General features: G+C 45.2%; 1 protein-coding gene across 2 annotated transcripts in view; it reads right to left on the reverse strand.

Moving 5' to 3' along the window:
- LOC149333416 (uncharacterized) overlaps window positions 1–6,800 on the reverse strand; it is a 185,846-nt gene that overhangs the window by 162,442 nt on the left and 16,604 nt on the right. The window lies entirely within an intron of this gene.

Raw genomic sequence — 6,800 nt, forward strand, 5'->3', positions numbered from 1 at the left:
AAGACTGAAAGAATGGACGCGCGTTGCAACAACCGCGTCCGCCGACGCGAAGACGCCGGCTGTAACAGATACCCCAGTGGTATTTGTTCTTCCCCGTTCCGGGTAATGAGTATGCAGGAGGCGCACGTGCTGCGCCTCCTGCCTGTGGTACAGTTAACTGTACACCAGTTACACAATGGGCTGAGGAATATAGTTAAGCGCTAAAGGACTGTTTGCCCACCAGCCTAAGGAAACGCCAGCGATCCGCATCAACAACCACGTTTATACACGTAACAGCACATTAAGGCTTAATGTTTGTACCCAAGCGTTACGCCCCTAAACAAGTTCCCTGTGGGAATCGTTTAAAAGACGAAGATGTGTAGATATGTTTTAAGGGCACTGATTCCTTACGACAGTTATGTCAGCGAATACAATGGGCAGCTTTCAGCAACACGGAAAATTATATTTGCAAATTTATCAAAGTCGCAATATACAGCTAACCATCAGAACCGCAAAAAAAATCGCATGCCTTGCTTAAATGTATGCTTTTGACCTTGTACGGTGGGCTATAGCTCAGGTGTGTATGAATTACCGGCTGCAGCCAACGCACCTGTACATTACTGGAGTAGTCGAGCTTGAGAAGCTATTTAGCTCTAAGAGGCTGGAAATATTTGTTGGTTGTCGCTGTTGAGCGTGGTCGCCCTTCAAAGGTTGAGACTAAGCTAAGGACAATGCAGAGACCTATGGAAATCAAAATGATAGGTGTAACATTAAAAGACCGGAAGAGGGCAGAGTGGATGAGGGAGCAAACGTTCGTTAATGACATCCTAGGTGAAATAAAGAAGTAGAATGGGCTTGGGCACTGCATGTAATGCTAAGGAAAGATAACCGCTGGTCCTTAAGGGTGACGGAGTGGATTCCAAGAGAAGGAGAGCGTAGCAGGGGGCGGCGGAAAGTTAGGTGGGCGGATGGGATTAAGAAGTTTAAGAAGGACACCGAAGCTCCGGGACCAGGATGGCGATGAATGGACCCCAGCACCTCTCACGAAATGTTTCGTGGCGGCCAGACGAAGAATGAGACGTGGTGAACCATGTACAAGAGATGATTTTAATGGCTGCTGGCCTAGCGCGAGCGCTCTGTCCCGCGCCACTGCCAGCTTCGTCGTCTTCGTAACAATATTGTGTAATTATTAGCGTACGTGTACACTATACCTGAAAACAACGAGACTTGGCCGCGGGAGGCCACGTTCCCCACAAAAATATTTTTTCTTTCTTCTTAAACTGGGCCGGTAGGCCGCAAAAACGAAGTGTTGCAGAGCTAGCTGACAGCGTAGTAATCAGGAACATTTTGCCCTTTCCTACACCATAAAAATGCTCTGCCTAATTAGGTGCATGCTTATATGCTCTCGGACGCATATAAACTGCGCCCCCTAGAAGAAACGCCACTTACGCTGCGCACCACAACCACGAACTACTGTACTTAAAGGCACCCTAAATTTGTCGACGGCGCGCGCTATATGCGGCACTTCAGTAATAGCGTAACATCAATTTTGTGGCAAGAAGTCGATACACTTACGATCACCGAAACCGAACTGAGGGATTCGGCTATGTGCTTGACCTACGGAGGAAAGTCGAAATATTGCGTGTGTGTGCCATGTGAGACAGGAACCTCGCTTGTCAAGTAAGCAGTTAGTCACCTTCCTGCTGTTGCGCCGAGCGCATCACCGGTCGGGTCACCCCAGCAACCTACATGTATCATTACCAAATTACCAAGTTGCATAAAAGCCAAGCAGCCTAGCTATACTACAAAGATCCTAGCTGTACCACAGTTACACTACCTATGACAACTCTCGTTCTGGTGAGTTCAGCGGAGCTTAACCTAGCTTAATTTTTCTTGTTGATTTGCTCAATTTACCCAAGTACAATCGCGCTTCTCGCTTTCTGTAACTGATTGTGGTTCAATATCGGACGACGGGAAGAGACTACGTACACGCTAAACAGGAATGAGCAGAAAGGGAGTAATCCGCCTTCTAGCGCACTCCCTACTATGAAAGGGTGCGCGATAGAGGACTGCTCACACCATTTTGTACTCCCATATAGGTGTATTCATGTTTAAAGTATACCGCATACAGGTCGTAATTGAATGCGACAACGTATCGCAGCAATCTCTCTCGGGAAACGGAAAAATAGAGCTATTTATCGGGTGACGCCAATGCTTCGCGATTTATTGCAGCAAGCACGTTTTCAAATATGCCAGGAATGCGTTTTCTGCCTCTGGCGTCGGAGAACAACACAAGTGTTCGTTTATTTTATGGTGCTTTTTTGTTTATATCTCTTTAGTGCAGCTATCACGCGCTTTTCTACGAGCCGTTTGGTCGCTTGACCTTCTGCTCAGCCATTGTTTAGTCTCAAAAAGTGTTCTCTCGAGCGCCAACGAGTCATATGAATTATCCTCTTTCAATTGTTTATGGATATGGCAAGAACTTTACCCATTGTGAGGCGCAAAGGGCGGGAGATCCAGGAAGGTTCGACTGCTTCAACGATATGAGGTGAAAATAATGGCAAACTTCCCAAATGACAGCACAATGCTGCGCTGCTTCCATCGTCGGCTGGAAAGTTTTGTCTCTTTTCTTGACATGGGATTACAAGTAGGCCTCTTTGAGACCGTTCGTTTGTTCACTGTTTTATCTTCCAGGCGGAGTGATTCATAATACTTCGAGTATTTTAGAAACACAAGTGAACAAGAGTACACCATCGTTCATTATTGCCGCTTTTGTTTATCGTGCTGTCATATAGTCTCAGAAGCGTTTACTTATTCTTCCAGGCTTCCCTCAGCGGCCATTCCTCTCCTTCAAGTGGTCGGTCAGGAGAAAAAAAAGTGTTTCGGTACGACAGTCAACAAATCGATCGACACGTGAAAGTGCTTCGCCGTGTCGCAGGTGAAATAACTACCAGTCTGTAAGTATTCTTGCTATATTTCTCGTTTAAGGTAATGGCAGCATTAAAGTTCATTCTTAGTAGTTCTTTCGATACTTTTGCAACGGTAGTATGCCCTGCCTTTTTCCTCACCTATAAGCGCCAACATATTGGTGCGCGCATAAGATAATGGCAAAGCCAGACGCTAATATAAGTTAAGCCGTTTGTTCCTGCATCTAGCAGCCAACTGACAAATATGCTCATGGAGGAATGGCGCGGCAGGGAAAGTCGTGCACCAAGGAAAGAAAACACACACGCAAATACGGCTCAGAAAGGTAGAGCTACGCAGCATTTCTCGGCGTCTTCCAAGTAATTTACTTGTCGGCGGCAACATGAAACAGGAAAGCTATCGCTGCTCATCTAGATTTCTGTACGGCTGTTTTACGGACGGCGTAATCGAACTTCTCTTTATATCGTTGCATGAAGCACTACCGCCATCAACGGTGAGCTGGCGCTCGTTTAATATCTGCACAGAACGGCCTTGTCTGCTTGGTGACTTGATACTGCATGAACTTCCGCGCTGCGTAGGGTGTGATCTCATGGCGAAGTTGAACGTGTAATTTACATTTCTCCTAAAAGGTACGATTGATCTGTGCCGAAATACGGCAGTGCAATCGAATCCCCTTTCTACGGATTTTGTCGATGCATTCTCGTTATTAGTATCGTTCTCACTGGTCAGGCAAATTAGGCTGCTTGAGAAAGCGTTGAAACAAGTAAGGTCGATGCCAATTTGCGTTTTCTACGGCTGATGTCGTGGGTAACCAGGAAACAGTGTGCAGCCTTTCGGTGCTACATTGCAGCTTTGTTTATTCCTGTATATTTATTTTATCGATTTTATTGCTCAATTATATTGTTCTGTTCAAGAATGTGCCCTCGTCTCGCTGGAATTAACTGCGCTCGTCTTCTTTAAAATCGCCCAGCATTAATAGCGCTCAAGCATGAGATACCAAAAACCCATGCATGAGACATCGTACGCTTCAAATGTAAGCGATCTCTTCGCTCAAATTTAAGCGTATCTCCACCTAAAATACCATTTACCTATTCGCGATCAAGGAGGCACTGTACCTTAGGCATAGTGCGGTATCTTCAGAAATTTAATTTGAGAATTTTCTTTAAAAAGTAAACAAACTTGCGCAGCCTTCTATGCTGAAAAAAAAGTTATATGATGCAATAACCTCATAGAGGCTTCATCAAAGAATATCCGATAATTTGAATGATATATATCATACAATTTGTATGATATTCTATGACATCTCTATGTTGATTGTATGATTTTACAGAAATGTATGACATTTGTCTGATAATTTTCAATGATTTGTATGATAAGTCTATGATATTTGTATGATAAACTGTATGAGTTTATTGCATCATACAAATTTTTTCAGCAGGGTTATGCTAACAAGATTTCCACCAGTGCTCTTTCTCCGATACTGCAGAGAAGTTTTGTGCTGGAAAATTTAGTAAGGAAAGAGCGAAAAAATTGTAACATCTCATACGCATAAAAACCCGCCGCGGTGGCTCAGTGGTTATGGTGCTCGGCTGCTGACCCGAAAGACGCGGGTTCGATCCCGGCCGTGGTGGTTGAATTTCTTTGGAGGAGAAATTCTAGAGGTCCGTGCACTGTGCGATGTCAGTGCACGTTAAAGAACCCCAGGTGGTCGAAATTTCCGGAGCCCTCTACTACGGCGTCTCTCATAGCCTTAGTCGCTTTGGGACGTTAAACCCCATAAACCAAACCAAACCAAACCATTTTGAGAATTTTCTTTAAAAAGTAAAGTAACTTGCGCAGCCTTAATTATGCTAACAAGATTTCCACCTGTGCTCTTTCTCCCTTACTGGAGAGAAGTTTTGTGCTGGAAAATTTAGTAAGGAAAGAGCGAAAAAATTGTAACATCTCATATGCATAAAACAGACCATTAGTGCCTTCTCGAGCTGGAAGCAGGACTTGGATGACCAGCTCCGACGTAGTTTATAAGGATTTTCCTCAGCTACCCGTACTAGCCTACGCCTTTACCTCCTAGCCTGTGGAAGTAAAACAGAATTCGAAGTCTAATACATATCACACATTACAAGGGCCACTGCCCTTGCAGGTGGCTGTTTGAAGCACAGCCGCCAGTGGTGCATATGAGATCCAGATTGCACTCTCCGAGCTGCCGCAAGGGCCATGTTTCCACAGATACTTCTTCTGGAGGCTGTTTCTCTCTTGACCAATGAGCTGATGAGCACTGCCACGGTAGGTAGTTGGTAATTTCCATAGATTTATTTGAATCAATTTCATGGCTGCCTGCCATGGGGTTCAGGTTGTCCACGAACACGGTGGGTAGGTTGCCACCTGCTTTTTCGTGACATGGACGGACAGACGTCGGCTTTTCTCATAAACAGGATATCGAATACCCCCGCATTGATAACCACTGTTTCTGTCTTCCTTGCGGTTCCTTCAGTATGAGGCACAATGTTGTTTCTTGATTGTGTGGCATGCGATGGGCAAAGATGGATAATGAAATATTACCAGCGCGATGCATTCTGTAAGCTGTGAGTACTTCACCATTCCGTCTGCAATGGATTTCCTTTCGCCCTCGACTTATTAATGTCCCTCTCGTGAAAAAAAAGTAAAAAGACACCATAGCGCAATGTTTATTTTTTAAACAGCTTATTCATTCGTCTTGCTAGTAATATGTAAAATGTTGTGTTTACTTCCATTCTTTTTGCTCGTTGTTTCATTAACGAGAGCCCCTCATTAAAAACAGATTGGTTGGTTGGCTTGAGGGGTTTAACGTCCCAAAGCGTCTCAGGCTATGAGAGACGCCGTAGTGAATGGCTCCGGAAATTTTGACAACCTGGGGTTCTTTGAGGTGCACTGACATCGCACAGTACAGGGGCCTCTCGAATTTCGCCTCCAAAGAAATTCGACCGCCGCGGCCGGGACCGAACCGCATCTTTCGGGTCAGCAGCCGGGTGCCATAACTGCTGAGCCACCGCGGCGGCCCCTCACTAATAAAAAAAAAGTTGTTGACAAATCACTGAAGCTCTAGTTTCCGGCTCGAAACAGTCGGCAATTAGAGGGCCTGTAAAGAGAACAGCATGCCATACGAGAGAATCAAGGAGCGATGAAGAGACGAAGTGAGATAGGGAGATGCGTAGGGAACGTTCATGTGCCCAGCTAATGAAGAAAAATTATCATTGTCAAACTTTCGTCTAGTCGCTGGACACCGGCCGAAAATTTCCATCAGCCAAGCAAACAACAGCCAGTCTTGCATGATGGATTTCTATTGCAGCTTTTTTACGTTCCATGTTTGAAGAACAGGGCTCTCAGCTATGCTTGCAGGAACTAATATTGCACTACCCAAACGCCGTCGGTGTGGATCCCTGAGGGCCAAGAAAACACATTACGCTGTAACCACGCCTAATCAGTCATCGGGCCACGTTATACGTCATGAAACAATTGGAAAGAACTGACCGCGAAAAGAGCCATTTCTCTGGAGCCATTCGCACCTCATAAAAATCGATGCTTGAAAACTATTAAGAGGTTTGCCAACCACGCCTAAGTCTGCGATTGGTATGAAAAGGGAATAAACAAAACTATGAAACTTATCCAGCTAAATGATGGCGCAGGAGGAGCAACGAGGAATGCTTTTAGTTTTACGAAGTTTTTTTTCCAATGCCGCAGGAATTTTTTGTACGATAGGGCTCTAACTATAGTATTGAGATGCTACTCCGCACTTCAGACTTCGTAGGGCGATCGCCTATCTCGGTTTATTCTACCGGCGAAAAAGGCACCCCTATAAACGATCAACTGCCATGGAGTTTCGCTGTTGTGCACGACGTCGCGCCCATCTGCAGATAGGC

This window comes from Amblyomma mixtum, chromosome 8, assembly GCF_055824585.1.
Source record: "Amblyomma mixtum isolate Tamu chromosome 8, ASM5582458v1, whole genome shotgun sequence".
NCBI lineage: Eukaryota > Metazoa > Arthropoda > Arachnida > Ixodida > Ixodidae > Amblyomma > Amblyomma mixtum.